Source organism: Anopheles gambiae, chromosome 3 (genome assembly GCF_943734735.2).
Source record: "Anopheles gambiae chromosome 3, idAnoGambNW_F1_1, whole genome shotgun sequence".
Taxonomy (NCBI): domain Eukaryota; kingdom Metazoa; phylum Arthropoda; class Insecta; order Diptera; family Culicidae; genus Anopheles; species Anopheles gambiae.
Genome location: NC_064602.1, coordinates 95,709,209 through 95,726,930, shown reverse-complemented (window position 1 = coordinate 95,726,930; position 17,722 = coordinate 95,709,209). Strand labels below are relative to the sequence as shown.

Genomic DNA, 17,722 nt, shown 5'->3' with positions numbered 1-17,722 from the left:
CCACACCCCCTGGCACACTAGTAGTAGCTGGTGGGCAGCAGAACTCAAACCCTGAACTGAAGGAACTGGTGTCAGAGACAAACACAGACCTCTTCCGGACAAAAAAGGGAAGGCTCACACACACACACACGCACACACGGGGTCTGTTGCCGGGATTTTGCATTATCGACGGGGCTCGCTCTCCCTTTGCTCGATATCTGTGTGTGTGTTTGTGGAGTGAAAGTAGGTCGTCGCACACACGTACACAGTGGGGGCTTGCGAGATGTTCTTGGTGTTGGGAGGTTGTGGCGAATGTGGGTCACTGGAAGGTACACATCCCAAGCCCGCGCCCTGGAGAGCTTTCGTGGAGAGAGGGAGCGATAGTTAGCACGCAACAACAACGCAGCATGAAAAACGGAACACGGCGGCGAACGCTGCTGCTGCTGCTTCTGCTTGTTGCTTTAGCGTGCGTCGGGGTCGGTTGTTTGTGGCATTGAAAAAGGGGTTTTGACAGCTCCCTCCGCCCGCAGGGTGGTGGTTGCGGATCGATCGAACTCCAGAGCTCCCTTTTCCGACTGTGATTCGTTACCCAAGGGGCGGGGGGCGGCTGTGGCTGCCCGCGGGTTGACGGATTGTTTGACAGGCTCAACCAGATCCGACGACGCCTGCTAGAACCACGGGGACGTTTATATTGCGGTATTTACAAATTCGTATCGATTTGGGGTGTGTATTGCTTTTTTGTTACTTCGACAGCGACAAAATCCTTCACAAATTGTGCACGACGGAGGTTAAAATATCCATCACACGGGCAAAGGAACGCCACAGAGCAGCGAGCTCACGAATTCTCATCGGCAGAAACAAATTTAGAAATTTCTCCTTCCTTTTTTTCTGAGCCCCACGGTATGCCCTCGGCGGCCAGTCTTTCGTGTGCTTGTGTTTGTATGGAAATGGGTATATTTATAGGGGTGATGATGAGGTCCAACGCTGGGGACAACACACACCGACCGACCGACCGACCGACCAACCATGTGCAAAGATTTCAGATGATGCGCGCACGATTTTTATGCGTTTTCTGCGGTGTCTCTTGGTGGCGCGAGACCCGTTGCTCGAATACATGTTTGTGGGACCTTGAAGCAAAACTTCAAACCCTCCACAGACAGCGTGGCAGTGGGGGAAAGAAGTGGAATGGGAATAATAAACAATCTTGCATATTGAGGCGTCCGTTTGCTTGCCATACATCATTCACCAAACACGACAACGAGCAGCAATGTGTGTGTGTGTGAATTGAACACTATGATTAGAACACAACGATGACACATCGATTGCCGTCGTGGGGGTACTGCGCCGAGGGGAGAGATGGCCTCCAACGAATCACAAACCACACGCCTCAGAAGGAATCAACGTTGGTGGCGGTACGGGTTATCAAACAATCGTGGTTTGAATAGAGCAAGATAAGAAACTCGTGGGCCGGTCAACTGATTAATTAGTCTCCGCTTTGGGGCCATCCTTTTCCTCCAAATTTCACTCAATTTCCCCTCGGGGTGTGGGATTGAAGTCGATCGCTCTCGGCGTAATTTATTGCAATCGAAGCGCAAACGCTCGAGGAATGTGACGCCGAGATTACATCCCTAAAGCCGCAGAGAGAGAGAGAGGGATCAGCTTCCGATTGAGCATCGGGCCACAGGCACACAACCGTCCTTCTTCCCTTTCTCGCCCATATTTGGCCCACTTTCACGCCGTGATTGCATTCTTGGAAATGACAGTGGATTAGATGGGAGCTTCGACAGTGGGACAAAAACAACCAACCGATTAATCACCCATCCCCCGAAAAAGGCAAACGAACCAAGATTTCTTCCCTCTGGTATAGGAATAGCGAAGACGAAAACAGATAAACGTTCGTCCCATTCAACAATAACACAACAGCGTCCAACTATTTTTACCCGTTCGACACGCGGTTAGAAAACAAAACAAACCATCTTTGCTATTAGCGGGCGTGCTTTGGTCGCCACGGCAGCATCGGCACGCTTTCCTCGGCGGGAAATCGGCGGGAGTAAAGGGCTGATTGGGTTGGATATCTTTACCCTTGATTGTTGATGAGTAAGCGGTTAAATAAGTGTGTCCCGTGCACTTGCTCAACGGAAACAAGACGAATGAGAACTCATTTGAAGGGATGAAAGCAATCATTAAGTAAATACCCATGAAGATACTGTACCATTTTTCACGGTCACTATGATCCAGTGCATTCGTAGTGCTGTGCCAAACGGTCGGCTTGCGATAGCACAGGTCGCAGGTTCGAATCAAATCTGGATCCAAATATCACGTTCTTTTTCTGTTCCGTTTTCAACGAATATGATGAGTTTATGGCTTTAATATGGCATAAAGTCAAAGAAACGTCCAACAAAGAAGAAAACGAAGCGCTACTACGATTCCTACGCTAATCCAGAAAGTTTATTGTCGCACCAAGAGAGACGCGGCCGTCTGTTTTATATGAAAATAAACTGTCTTTTGACGGCAGAGTTTAGAATAATAAACGTTTCACATTTGTAGTGCGCAGCAGACCTCGGCGGAACGCGGCATATGATGTCATGCGGCGTTGACGGGACCTTCACCAACAAAACCCGAAACCCCCGAAAAAACCCAACGCTTTCCGCCGATCGTGTCCGGTGGTTGCTTCAGGCCAAGGTCTCGAAGAGAGTTAAGAGAAGAGTTGAAGATATTCTGATAGACCCTTCCTGTGCTGGTCACCCCAGGAAACGACCTTCCGCACTATAACCCGGCGGAGGCAATTGCATACGTACGGTGGGGTCTATATCCCAATAAAAACACAGTTCTGTGTACGTCGTGTGCGTTATTTTTACTTCCCTTTCGACGATGTTGAGCGCTCAGTGGCTTGCTACAATTTCTCAAGTGGACACACCCAGGACCCGAGGTCTGCTGTTCAATGTTTCTCTTTTGTATCGAGCACAGGCTCGGGTGAGAAACGAAAATCGGCAATTAGGATATGGAGCTTGGCTAACAGAAGTTGCATTCGCTTCAAATCAATTTCAAGTAGTTCCACTCCAGCAGACTAACGATCCCGGCACATCGCCAAGCAAGACATGCGCTGGAACGAGTTTAGGGCTGTATCATGTCTCAGGGCAATTCGTGACATCTTCACCCGACCAAGCGGCCTGTGTCTCGTCGTGCTCGGGTGGCAATTGACATCCAACGACCGAAAAACGGAATTCTAACCATTTCCCACTAATTCGGTGTTGAAAGTGGGAGATGGTCGTGACGGATCGGGTTGAAAGTGAGGTTAACTCTTCCCAACGGCCAAAGTGATGACGTACCGCTATTAATAGAAGCAATAAGTCAGTGTGTCAGTGACACGCCAGCCACCCCCCCCACCAACCCATTTCTCGTGTGCTGCTGCTGTTACCACTGGCACACTTTAGCTGCTGCAACGTGCTTAAAATTTATGATACGTGCAAGTGTGCAACTGTGCGAGAGTGCACTAGACCGGGTCACCTTCCCCCATACACATGTACGGGAACGGGAACGGGCATCTCCGGGCATCCGTCAGAGCTTCTGGTGCAGTAAATGGGCAAACGAGAAAACAATTGCATCCACAGCACCAACAACTGGTTCAAATGCTTGTGAAGTAAAAACGTGCAAGAAAATATTAAAATAGGGCAAGGGAAAGAAAAGTGATTGTTCTCTCTCTCCTAGTACTGTTAAACTAATGGCATACCACTAATACACTGTTGTGCTTTTGCCCCACGCATACATGCTATGTGAGGAGCCCACTTGAGCGTAATCTGGATGTGTGAATCAACTTCAAGCGAACTGAAAAAATGACGTCTCCCTTGCGCGCTTGGGTCGATCGATATTCTTGGTAATTTGTTCAAAATGTAATAACGACAGTGGCTTTAAATCACAAAACCTCACCTCTCCACTCGCCGCTTCCCGATCCGTGCGCTGCCTGCTGTCCGGCAGTAACAGCAGCTCGGTGGTTCGGTCAACTCGTAATTACATCATCCACCGATTCTGTTCGATTCGGTCGTGCAGTTTGCCGGACCGATGATCTCATCCTAGCACCGTCACACCGCTAGCAGAGAGCAGGACATTTCCCACTGGTTGTTGAACAAATGCCTTATACCGCTTTGGTAGTGAGTACAGTGGATACTCCAATAATAGGTTAATTACCTTAAATAACATTAACTTTGCAGTAAATAAAAACCAGCCCTCATTTTATCGTCTAGGCTCTCTCGACGAGCTGGATGATGATGATGATCAATATTTGCTCAATCGTGCTTGAAAAATGTCATTGCTTTTTCACCTTCCAATTACGACGCGGTGTGTTGTGTCGTTAAATAGACATAGAGAGCTTCCCATTAATGCCACACTTTCCAGTGGTGCAGGAAGGGTGAAGGAGAAGAGCACAAAGGGGGAACATTAAATTAGGACACATCCCGACCCACACACCTTGCCCATCATCATCATTGCCATGGATCATCAATCGCAACGGCAAAATTGAGTTTCCATCCCACTTCAAACGGAACACCTCTTTCATCGCAACACAGTCGACTGATTCGGTCGCGCGATGACACGGAATAAGGAAATGAATGCGCGGCTGAGAGTTCACTCCTCCTGAGCCGAGGCGTGGTGAGGAGTTTAAGCTTACCTTCCTTCCTTCCGGTTGCAAATTAGATTGCCCCCCGTTCCCTTTCTTTGGAAGACACATCGGGTGACTTTACCTAGGAGAAATTGATATCTTTGCTTGAGCAATCAATGAAAGCTTCGCCAGAGCCGGCAAATGGCTTTTGAAGGTTCAATTGAATCACACCCTGTCAGTTTACTTACTGGAATGGGGCGGTTTTGGTGAGAGGCGCATGGATGGGTAAAGTAAGGCGCAATGTCAACGTGTGTTTTGTGCAAATTTCCCGTTTGCGATGGATGAGAATTGTTGAGCAAGCAATGCAGAAATCTAAAGTAAATAAAGGAACTACGCTGATTGAAACTAACACAGATCGTAGCCACATCAATTCTGTTATAAAAACATATTTGAACGGTCTGAAAGTTGTCGTAAAATGTTTACTAAACAGATAGTGAAAGCAATAATTCAAACAACACAACTATTACGCCGTAAAACAAATAAAACATTCATCAAACTATGACGCCGAGCGTAACATCTGACACCTTTATAGGATGAACATGAGCAAACAAGCAGCAACGGAGCAACGCTAGCAAAAATTGCATTAGAATCTTTGCGCAAGCCCAGTCTGTGTGTGTTTTGTGTGGTGCTGCGACCGTTTGTTTATTTTGTAACTTAATATGAAAACAATCAAACACCGACAACTTCCACACACAGAGGAAAAAGCTTTTCTTTTTTTTTTTGCTGTCCTAGATATAGAATGACATTTGCTGCTGACACAGAGGCATTAGAGGCCGCTCGCGACTCGCCGCGGATTTGGCTTGAAGTAACGTTGCTTCGAAAACGTTGGGGACGGAACAAACTTGCTACCTGTGTCATAATAGGGAAGAGTTTCCATTTTTCACTCCTTGAATGTTCAAATTCATCTTTCCGTTTTTGACACGTCACAAGTTGGATTTTCTAATCCGTACACAAGAGGTGACGATGACGTGACGGCTCGGTCCTTATTTAATTTCGCTTCGGTTGATGTAGGAATGCGTCTGTGTCTCATTTGACGCCTAGATTATTAGTTTCTCTGTCTTACTCTCTCACTGCCAATGTCTCTCGTGTGCTTTTCTGATGGTAGCGGGTGATAATTAAATGCATTCAGCTGAAGAAACGGGAAGGCGTTTAAAGAAAAGAGCCGAACAAAAACGCACAAGAAATTAAGCGTGCGTGTAATAACGTGCGTGAGGAGAAATGTTATTCATAACGCAACAAAAACTCCAACCGAGAACTGAGATAAGGACAAGGGAGAAGGAAGTAGGGGCAAAGAATTTCATAATTTATGACACACGAGGTTCGCTGCTGATGCATACTTATGAAACGCAATTCTGAATGGGAAAAGGAAGGGACACTGGTGGTTGAGCATAGGAAACGTAGACCGGGAAGCGAATGTTGTGGGGAATTTATGATGCACCATCTCTCTCTCTGTGGAGGTAGTACAAGACCCTACAACTCCTACGCACACGCAATCATCTTCAGTTATGCGGAGATGATGTCTTAGTAGCCGTCTTCTCGGACACTCAACCTCCTTTGCAAAGGGGAAACATAAATTTATAGCATAATGAGCACAAACACACAAAGCGCATTCAAATGGCCCACAAACCCATCCAGGGCGGAGTCGATTATCGTGTTGGCGAGATTTTTTGTGGTTCAAGTGACAGCTATCCCATTCATCCTGCTGTACCCCCACACCCAGTGCCACTGGTTAATGCACACACAAGGGAAGCAACCATTCACTGGCTACAAGTGAAGTGGGCAACCACTACCACCACCACCATCGTGTTTCTGTCTCGAACAGGTGGCTCCTTTACCAGCGTCGGACAGGATGTCACCACCGGGGCGAGAGAGAGAGTGTGGAGTAGAATTTTTTAATGAACTTCACCACGAAGAAAACAAACGGCACACCACCAAAGCACGTCGAAGGAATGCTTAATGAAACCCCGAACAGGAACACGTTGTGCACTCTTCTTTCTCTCTCCAACGGGTTACGACGACGACGACGACAACAACGACACGCTATGACATTCTGGTTCTCAGACATGCAAAACAAACGGTCGTTGTCGTCGTTTTTTTAAAATTGCCTCAACAGCTACACTTAAGCATGATCTCTTGGGGATGTTTTGTTGGGGGGGAAAGGGTTTTTGATGATGCCATCATAACAACAAAAACCCATAGACTGCGCGCGCCCATTTCTTCCTCCCTGTCCATGTTCTCAATAGGGGACCACAATATTTCCCCGCCCGGGAGGGGTGACTGATGAGCAAAAGAATGGCGACTGTCGATTTAGTAATGTTGGCAGAGAGTTTCAGGAAAGCCGGAATGACAGCAGATGCAGCAATGTGTCATTATGTGCACTAATGTTTGCTAGTTATTCTATCGTCGTCTACCAAACGGGTAGTAAAACTGGGATTGCAGCCTATTTAAATTGAAGATAAGGGTTTAGACTGAGACTCTGCATGAACACTTGTCATAAAAAGTAGTAAAATATTACGAACAACTGTTGAGGATCTAGACTTTGTTCGCCGAATTGGCCTTAAGCCGGTCGTATCAGTTACGCGAATAGACCAATTAGTACAAGGGCACCACTTTAAATCCTTCAAACAGTGTAAGAATTTAGCAGTTGATGCATTCCAAATTGACCGACTTCAAATTGACCGTAAAACATTAAACTTCTATTCTGTTCTATTCCGCCCAAATGCGCATCACCACTTTCAACTTGCCGTCCAATCAACTTCAATTAACGACGTTTGATTGAAATCAGCGAAAGATGACATCGAGAGATGACATCGGGCAATGGGCTTTCGCAACAACAACAAAAAAACCTTTGGTCGTATCACACTCCACAACACACCACTCACCTGCAATGAGTAGGGACCCCAATGCTCTAAGTCACTTGCAGCAACGCAGTTCTGCCTGGGTGTGGCCCGAGTGTGTATCTAACTTTCTTGAGCGAACACTAAAGTAGCATCGAAATACATCGTCACCGCACCTCAAACAATAATACTATTTGACGAGTGTGAGTCCAAAACGGCGTGGAAAGGTCTCGCTTGGGGTCGCCTTGGGTCTCTCTCTCTCGTTTGACACAATTTTCATCTATATTCAGATGTAAGTTTGTTTCATCTTTTGGGAGGCGGAATAGACGACGGAGGGGAGCGCTGCCGTGCGGTGTTCTAGGTTGCGACGATGTTTGTTCTTCTTTTTTATTAGCTTTTCAACTTTGCCTACACACTCACACACATCAACATTTGGGGAGGCGTTTTGCAACTTTGGCCCGGTCACCCTTCCCTTTCTCAGAGAGGACGAGCAAATGGTGCAATGACGATCTTCGCCTTCGAGGCCACAAACCAGTATGACACCATCAGCAGCAGCAGCAGCATCATCAACATCATCATCATCAGCATCAGGCAGAAAACTGGTATGGTGATGATGGTGTTCTCGGGACAGTATGACATCATGCGATAGACCATTTGCTCGCTGTCGAATTTAGTGCACACGCGGGAGAATCGAGGGGTTCTTCTTTGGGACAGAGAAACGCAAGCACGCGCAAAAAGGAAAATAACATTTCATTTCTTCTTCGCTGGTGCGCAGAGGGTGCTTTTCTCCAGTATTTTATAGCAATCAAGCCAGCACACAGTTGCTGGATGAAGCTTGTTCGCGATCTTCTTTGGAGTGGAGTAACCAACAGTGGTTGGTGGGGAGGAGGGGAACGGGGGAGCTCGTTCGTATTCCGGTCGGGTCCGTAATTGAATTTGATTCAGCAAATCGAAAGTTCGCTACCACATACGCAACACACCGTCAATTGCTGCCGAAAGACGAACGTTCGCGATGGCGGAAATAAAGTTCTCGGAGGTCTCTTAAACAAATGGAAGATTGTTTAAAGACAATGTATAGTTTCAAAGATTTTGAAAAGATGGTAGCGGAATCGGATGCTAAGCGTTAGCTTTTCGGAAAAGGTAACGCCAATAGATGATAATGCTATAAAATATAGCTTGATTTAAGTGCAAACCTAATGGATCCCATATGACCACCAGCAATAGTGTAATCTGAAGCATGCTGTCAAATAATTCGCTCTGAAAATCCAGGACAGGTTCAAATCTCAACGAAATTCATTGCTCATTCTAGCCTCAAAGTTGGACGTTTAGGTATCCAAGTCAAAATGCTTGTGATGAGGTTCAAGGATTTCAGATTCAAGAGAGAATTAATTAAGATAAAATGATTTTATTGGACAATCACTTAAGCAGCTGTACATTATCATACAAAAGATACACAACAGCATCCAGCACTCAATCGAACACACTTTCTATGTCGAATCAATACATTTCAATTCCCCACTATTACACCCCAGTTGCAATCAGCTTTTTACTATCAGCTGCACAACTATTCCAATCATCCCGAGAAGGAAACAGCTCAATAGCCTCGGAGGAAATAAACCACGTCCCAATAGACAGACCACCGATTGATCCGAATACCGATCAGTGGTGAGTTGCGGCAACTTCATCAAGCCGCCTCCTCTCCCGCAGCATGTTATATGGCAACACAATTGTGTTCCGATACCACCACAATACAGCACACACCACACTGTCCAGGCTTTGGCACGCGAAGGCACTCGCCTGCCAATCGCAACTAATAACACCTTCATCCACTCCCCCCCCCCCCCCTCTTCCCAGGAGGACGAGAATACACCCTGCCGAGCTGTGAGAGCCTTTTTCTCGCCGGCGTCGAATCCGAACCGGACGGATGGAATAATGGCAAAATAAAATGCACTTAACCGCGTGCAATCGGTGCAACTAGAAGCCGTTTTTTATTGTGTGTGTGTGTGAGCATTGACCGTTATTCACAATAGCAGCACCAGCACCACCAACACTCCCGGGAAAGCTGTCCCCATCGGGGGCTACCCCGCGGGTGGCGGTGAGTGCTGATTGAAATGGCCACGGAACAATAGGCTTCCTCCCCCCAGCAACCCCCTGCCTGCAGACTACACCATCCGACCAACACCAATGTCAGACAAAATGAAGTACGTGGTTTATGCTCCGGTGCACTTTGGGGGTGAAGAGCGGGCCTAGTACGCCATTCAATGCACTTAAGAGGATTGTGCGTTTTCAAGTGTGAGCACGACGCATTACTTGGGCGAGAACAAGCGGGCCCGTTTTTTTCACATGCAAAATTTGTAATACTTTGAAACAGAGAGAAAGAGGGGGATAGTTCAACGATCACTAAACGATTTGAAGTTTGATTATTCTTTTGTTTTTCACCACTTAGCGTTTAACAGCATTAAAAACGGAGTCGTTAAGGCGTCTCGTTTTTCGACTTCAAATTAAGAAGAAAAGAAATTCAAAAATAACGGCTTTATGCTACGGAACAAGAAGCACAAAGATTAGGATAAAACGCGCATTGTTTCTGTACTTTCATTACGGTTTGTGCTTAAACGCTTCTAATTAGGAAAATGTTGCTTGGGCACTCACAGCGGAGTAAAATGATGATTGGGAATTGATTTGTATGGGTAAGAATGTGAGGTTAATCCGGTTCGAAGGACCAAGCTCTTTTCTCAGCTCTAATGGTATCGTCTAACGCCCAAAACTATCTGTCCATCATCACCTACATCCCCAAGGAATGACTCAAATGCCACCAAACCTACAAAACCACATTGCATTCTTTCCCCCCTACGAGACACGTGTGTGTGTTTGTATTGGTGCCACCAGATCTAACGCAACTGACGGACGAAAAGGTGCGGTCGCGCAAAAGCGCTGTGAAAACACACGCGCAACGCAACATTTCTACCGTTGTCTGCGTGAGAAGGTTGTTTTGCTGCTGCCGCCGCCCAATATTGTCACACGATCACTAACAAAAACGATCTACACTCTGGCGACCAAGCGCCAACAGCAGATTCCGATCTGCGGCGGGTCAGCAGCACCCCTCGCCCACCTGTCAATGTCCCCCAGTGGCCAGGTTTAAAGGCCCCACTCGATAGTTCGCCTCGCGACACACTAATACACACACACACAAATAGACGAGAGCGTAGCTCAGACTAACAAGTTGTCAAATGATGCCGCCGCTGACTCAAACATCTGGCGGACGGACGACCACCATATACCCTCTCCTATCGATGCTTTTAGCGCGCGTTTGTGGATGGCGTTAGCGTGACTGACCGTGAGTATCATTGGATGATGCGAGCAAAAACAAAAAAGGAAGCAAACTGCGCGTACACAGCTGCAAACATTATGTCATCTTTTATTTTACTATTCACACTACACACCACATATCGATTGCATATATCGTTTGCACATGTATTCTGTGGTAGTGGTCGTGCTGTCTGGAAATTCTTTCCAATGTGCTGTTAGCCACACGACAGCAGTGCTAGCCAATGTCAAGTTATTTAGGTCCCCAAAGTTCTTCTAATAAATGTAATAGGATATTAGGAAGATGTCAGCGATTAATGTATCTAAGGGAGTCAATAATCTCAAAAACACCAATCTACAAAGGTCGTAAAAGCTAAATTTGAAGTTTCAAACTTCGACCTGAGGAAACATCTGTTCCACAATCTGATGTAAAACAAGGTAGAACGCACACAGGTTAACGGTGAAATTGTTATTAAAATCAGGTTTAGACAATTTTGTACGAAACAACGTCGTAAATGTTGGAAAAGACCACACCGCTTAGTTCCTCATAAAACGCCTAGAGACACGTGTCATATAGCACCACGCGGGGGCAACGTGAAGGGACCACACCCTAACATTATGCTTGCTCTGGCACCTATGTTCGCTTTGTTTCACTGCTAACCTGCTACCGTCGTTCCACAACGATGGTGAAAGGGTTTAGAGGGTAAAAAGGCTAGAACAATGAAGGGGTCTATGTACTTTCCCAAAAAATATGTTCCCCTTTTCTTCAGCTGTGGTGTATCTAAGCAGAGTGGAAAGGAAAAAAAGCTTTATGAGCATGTGCACCTGTAGAGCTCTTTTTCTTTCTCTATTCCCTTTCTCCCTTCCCACCTACAGCACACCCAAGGAGCTGTGTGTTTGATAATTACGGGTGAATAACCTCGTCCACCAACAACACCACACGGTGCTGTACGCACTACCTCTCCCTGAAATGTCAGGTGCGTCATATCTTCACATTTTTGCTTCACCCAACAAACTATTACTGCTCCCTACTGTGAGTTCTCAAATTGGAATCTTCATTAGGAAGACTGGGACGGTTCGGTTTTGAGGTATTTAAGGGCCAATTAGCATCATGCACGTCGTCCCGCGGGACGCCATCATCGACAGGGCGTCCAAAACAGAAACGGGGAAACCCATTTCCAATCTATCTATGACCCAAAACGGGGTAGCTACCAGCGGGGATTCTATTTCTGGACTTCCTAAGCCACTGGGCGCTCCAAGCACCAACCAACCACAGAGACAGAGGAGTCACTGTACTACCCCCCTGATCCGGAACTGGCGGTTTATAATCAAGCACACGGGGAGCTCCAACGGGAACTACTGTTGGTGGTTGTATGTTTGGGCGACCAATCACTCCCCAACTCCCCAAAAATGTACATCCCCACAGGGTGTGTAAGTTTTTGTCTGTCAGACGATAGGCGCGACGGAAGAACACTTGCCGAGACTAGCCGTCGTCAAAACCTCCAACATGCTGGCGCCACATGACAAATACATCCCCCCTAGCACTTACACAAATTCTCGCTGGTTGAAGCTATTGGCCATCGGTCGAAAGGCTTACAGCAAAAGAAGGAAACTCTGGTTCCTGTTTTCTTTTTTCCATTACAGAACCTTTCCCTTTGGTGCTATCTACTGAAAAGTGGTGCGTGTTGATAGTGAGAATGAGGGTATGGGCGGGGGAAATTATAGTACACTGCCGCTGCACACGAAGCTGGACGTCGCCTCAGGCATTAAGGGGCGTTTTTTTGTTGGTACGAGCGAAAATTAACTGATTATGGGCGATAGTTGGCAAGTTGTAGGCAAAGGGACAGACAGAAAGTGAAAATTGCTGGCTTTATTCATTATTCAGAGGTTGTGCTAGACGATGTTGAGGACCTTAGGACATTCAGGGACGTTGAGAAGCATTGGGGACATTGAGGATATTTGTTTTAAGCATTGGAGTATTACTTATTGGCATATTCATAGCAATTGGAGCAAAACTGACCACTATTCCTAGTGTTAGGTCCTCTTTTTCACTTCATCACTTCAATGTATGCCTTTATTTTACAGATCTGCACGCTTTTCTTGTAACTTTTTACACAATTATTGCTACATAAGCAAACATGTACAGGTATAGTTGTGACTGGCAGTCTGCTAACAGAAAGCACCACACTAAAACTAACTCCTTATGTCCCTGCTTTAAGCCCTTTCCAACACACACACTGCAGTTGCTTTCCAAACAAAAGAATAAATACACATTCTGCCTTTTCCCTGTTATTTTTACCCGCATTTGGGAGTGTTCCCGCATTGGCATGCCCTCACATCCATCCACCACCATCGTGCGGAAGTGGCCGCTGGAAGGTAAAGAGACATAAATTTCACACTTTACACCAGACACAGACACGCGCGCGAGCGAAAGTATATCCGAGCTGGGAAATTCTATCCTTCCTTTCACGCCGACGTTTCCCAAACCCTTCCGAACCCCTCCATTGGAGAGATTGGATATCGAAAAGCCCCAGTTGCGCTCTCCGTAATGTGCCTCTGCTGTTGCTGCCAATGTCGGAAGTGTCAGTGTCAGGAAAGTTTATCTTCCGCGCCAAAGCATCATCCTCTGGCGGACGTGTTGGGGGCGTTGTGGCATCCACGTTTGGGGAGCAATTTTCGGGAGTAACCTTTTCGCCCCTCAAGACATTTTTCTTTCCCGATGTGCCGCTGTCACAGGATGCTCGCGGGTGTCCCAAGGGCACCAGCCAAGGTATGGGCACGATGCGGCAGAGCGCACGGGAGAAGCTTGTATTTCATGTTATGATTTCCGTTACATTTTGACCATGTATCCGCATTGGAGGCACATAAATGTTTAAGGTTGAAATTCTCCAATCTTTGAAACAAATAAAAACGAAGTCTTTAAAACATTTAACTATGGAACAATGTTTTAATTTGTATCTTCTTTTTTGTCGAACTTTGAAATGACCCAGAAACTCGCTACACACATTATGCCCGATGGCGCTAAAAACCTGTCTGTGGTTTCTTGTAAAAAAGCATAACTCTTTCAAACGCTGGCTATTTATCGTTTCCGGTTTCCGGTGCATCACGCCCAGGTGCACTTGCACGGGTATGTGTGTGTGAGTGTGTGTTAGAGCGCTGTTACACTTAGTAGACCTCTCCTCTCACGGCATTTAGCAACCACCAGGGGAAACCATTTCCGTTTTCCGCCCGTATCTGAAGCACACCGCGCGTTCGAGAAGAGCACGAAGTCACCGCCGCAGCCAATCACTGAACCATTCGGTGGTATTGGTGGTAGTGGTGGTGGTGATGCTGTTTGGCCTCATTCTTGGATGCCGGTTCCAACGGAAAGAATTCAAAAAACGGTGCTCCCCATCCACACACCAACGAGGCTTGATCGCGCTCTCGAACCGGTTGGTCAGCGATCGCACAAATACAGATGCAGGCGCACCAGACCAGGTAAGTCTTGTGCCTCTCCATCCCCCGTATCCCTTCCAACCCATTCACTGTGAAGGAATAATGTTAAGAAAGAGGGTTTGAAATGAAATAAGGAATTATTATTGTACAACCCCCCGCGGGAGAGGAGAGAAGAGGAGGGATCGTTGCGCTCGATCTGTGGTCGGGGCCGTTTGTGTGTATTCACCCACCCACAACAAAACCGTGAACAAAATGCGCTTGATGATGATGATGATGTTGTGCCGTTTGCCGCGCGCGCCGGTGTGTGTTTTGAACGCAAGCCAGCAGGGTGTGTGTAAATATGAAACCGGAATACTTTTATATTTATTTTATTGGCTTTTCTTACCGTATTAATACACGATGCGCAATCTCAGATTGCGCATATATTCGTTTTATCAAAACATAAGTCATTTCGCGTAGCCAACCCTGAGCTATAAACGTCATTTCCATACATTTTCAGATTGCGCCAAGATTGCGCATAAATTTTCAAGATTATATGTCCGAGATATATATATATTTTTTTGACAGATAAATATATCAAACCGACCCGTTTGACAGATAAATATATGCGCAATCTGAGATTGCGCATCGTCTATTGCTACGGTTAGAAAGAAAGCTTTCAGATTGGAGGATGAAGTGAGTTTGAGACGTTTTAGATTATTTAATCAATATTGCACTTAAGTATTCAACCAAATGTATCGTGTTTTCATCAGAAATTACAAAAATTACATTGCTTAATCTTCTTCTATTGTTAATAATAATGAAAAATGAAAAATAACCTATTTTGAGTGAAATTTTGGGACAAAAATAGCCACAATGTAATTAATTCGATAGGACGGTTTCATAATTACACACTTGTCACCGGCACCAACCATTCCAACCGCAGCAGCGCGCGTTTCGCGGCTCACTGCGTTTTGTTGTGTTGTATATTTTGTTACATGTGAGGGGGGGGAGAGACAGAGAGGGAGCCAAAACCAGTTTTTCTACTTTTCGGTTTTTGGGGCTTTCGTCAAGTTCTACCCCAAACACTATCCTCGCCTCTTCTTTCCCCTCTCCCCCCTGCTCCACACCCACTCACATAGCTCCACGCCACAGAAGAAAGGGTGAAGCGAAAAGAACAAAATCTCCACACAACCACACAAAATGGGCCACCGCCTCTCTTCTGCTCCTTTCTTTTTTGGATACACTGTTGGTGGTTTGTGTATTTACACATTTTGGAGTGTTGCAGTATGTGTGTGTGTGTCTGTGGTGTTTCTCGACTGCTTGTTTACTGCACCTTATTTGATATTCCACTTTGCTTTATTGGTCGCTCCGCTTTGGTTGCCACAGACAGTTTCTCTCCCCTTTCTCGAAAAACTAACCCCACCCGCCCTCTCCTCACCTCTACACCCTTAGTAACTTTGCCACGCTGACCACTCTTTCGGGCCATTCTTCTTTATATCCCCCATTTTTTCATCCAAACCTTTATGCAGACGGCACCGGCTTCGTCAGCGAACGCATATATCATTCGAAAAAAGGAATAAATGCATGGCAAGGAAGTGGAATTTAAGATGGAAACATTAAGCGCTACAAATCGTTGCTGAACGAGAAATTGTAATTTTAATTTTAAACTCACCTTTAGCTGTTAGCGAAAGTGCGACACGCGACACGGCGAAACCGAACAGTTCAAAATTATTTGATGATGACGATTAGTTGGATGACGATGACACGATGATGTCAGCAGCGGCAACAGATCCGCAGACGGGCCTTGTTGTGTTGTTCTTTTTTTTTCTTCGCTCCGTTAACGGCTTTCCGCTATTGTGCCTTGTTCACACAAACACATACACATACACTTTCTCACCCCTAAAAACAGTGCATAATAATCAGGGTCGTGCACAACACAGGGGGACACACACACGGGGAACAGTAAGTTTCCTTCCTATGAACGCCCCGGCGTGGTTTTCCGATTGTGTGTGCCCTTTTGTGCGTTTTATTTTTCCCCGTGAATCACACACTGCATACACGCACATACACACATTCACTCACAGTAGGCTTTGGGAGGAAAATTGCACCTTTCACAGAACGGGGTGCGAACAGGATGAAAGATACCAGCAAGAGGGACAGAGGAAGATGGAGAAAAGACGCAATCGCGTTGTTTTAGATTAATTTTCACTTTTCCTTCGCTCGAACATGCACACATACACCCTTGCCGCTAATCAAACACGCACGCACTTTTCGCTAGAACGGGAAGTGGAAAAAATAACATTTTTTTTTCTCTATTTCGGCTCTAATAAACAAACAAGAAAAACAGACATACGTATGCACGGAACTAGTTTTGAATTTTCCCATTCATACACGGTTAAGGGTAGAGAAGCAAAAGAAAAAAAGAAAAGCCCCTCACAGAACGGAACCACACACAAGCTATGTTTTTTTTTGTTTCGATCTCACCCTCCCCTCGAAATCCACCTCACAACATCATGTCGTGTGTTTGTGTGTGCGGCACACGTACGTGTTAATATCTATGGGTGGCAGTGGTAGCAGGCGACGACGGCGAAGGCAAGCGCAGCACAAACACATACGCACTGGACTGTCCACACACTTCGCTCGAGAATTACAAAAAAAAAGAAGGAAAGACAAACTAAACCCAGTCGGAGTAGAAGCCACGAACCTGCCCGTTTTAATTCCCTCCCCCTTTCAAGCGACCGGTGGTCAACAGCAGCAGCACCACCACCACCACCAACCCAACCATCCCGTCATGTCTACCAACAAAACACACCGATGCGCGAAATGGCTTCTTCACCGGACGATTTCCCACCTTTTCCTGCTCTTCTTCTCTGTTTCTCACTCTCTGTTAGCAAGCAGCACCTTATTTTTATGTTGCTTTTATGTTTTATCAACGCACACTGTCACGCACGCACACACAGAGGTACTTGTCACGTTTGTGTTAATTTTTTTCTCTCCCCATTCTGCTGATAAAACGCATTCAAATATCACTCGCCAACAAAGCGCGCCTCACCGACAGCTTTCAGGGAGTTTTCTTCAGCCAACAACACACAGCACCACACACACACACACCCAATCCCACCGAACCAAAGGTGTTTTTTTTGTGTTTTCCCTTTATGCTGCACCTACATAGAATGCTTTATGCGGTATTTTCAGCGCGACCACTACGACGACGACACGGTTGACACAGACACGTCTGCTCTCATCGGGTTCCGCGAAGTTAATAATTTTTTGGTCGCTGGCAACGCGGTCATAGCGCAACACGGACTGGCTGCGTACGTTTGCTGGTGCGAGAGTGTGTCTGAGTGTGTGCGTGTGCTCGGTCCGGTAACCCAGTTAACATTTGATTCGCCTAAATTGACAGCTATCGGGCGTCAATGAAAATACCGGTCTAAAAATATATTTTAGATACATTTCATAACTTTTGTTGTTTTACAGACTTCAGCGAAAACTAAGATGAGCGAAAAATGCAGTAAGATTCTAAAAACTTGAG

At 46.1% G+C, this 17,722-nt stretch overlaps 1 protein-coding gene across 12 annotated transcripts in view; it reads right to left on the bottom strand.

Moving 5' to 3' along the window:
• Positions 1-17,505, bottom strand: part of LOC1280503 (protein 4.1 homolog) — a 42,379-nt gene extending 24,874 nt beyond the window's left edge. For 8 of the 12 annotated variants that reach the window (XR_009766480.1, XR_009766483.1, XR_009766481.1 and 5 more), the window contains exons 1-2: positions 17,359-17,504; positions 15,863-16,464 (exon numbers count right to left, since the gene is read on the bottom strand). The gene's annotated coding sequence lies outside the window, so the exon portion shown is untranslated. Of the gene's footprint in view, positions 1-15,862; positions 16,465-17,358 lie in introns of all 12 variants that reach the window. The other 4 variants (XR_009766484.1, XR_009766485.1, XR_009766482.1 and 1 more) reach the window with 3 other exon arrangements.
• Positions 17,506-17,722: the final 217 nt, after the last annotated feature.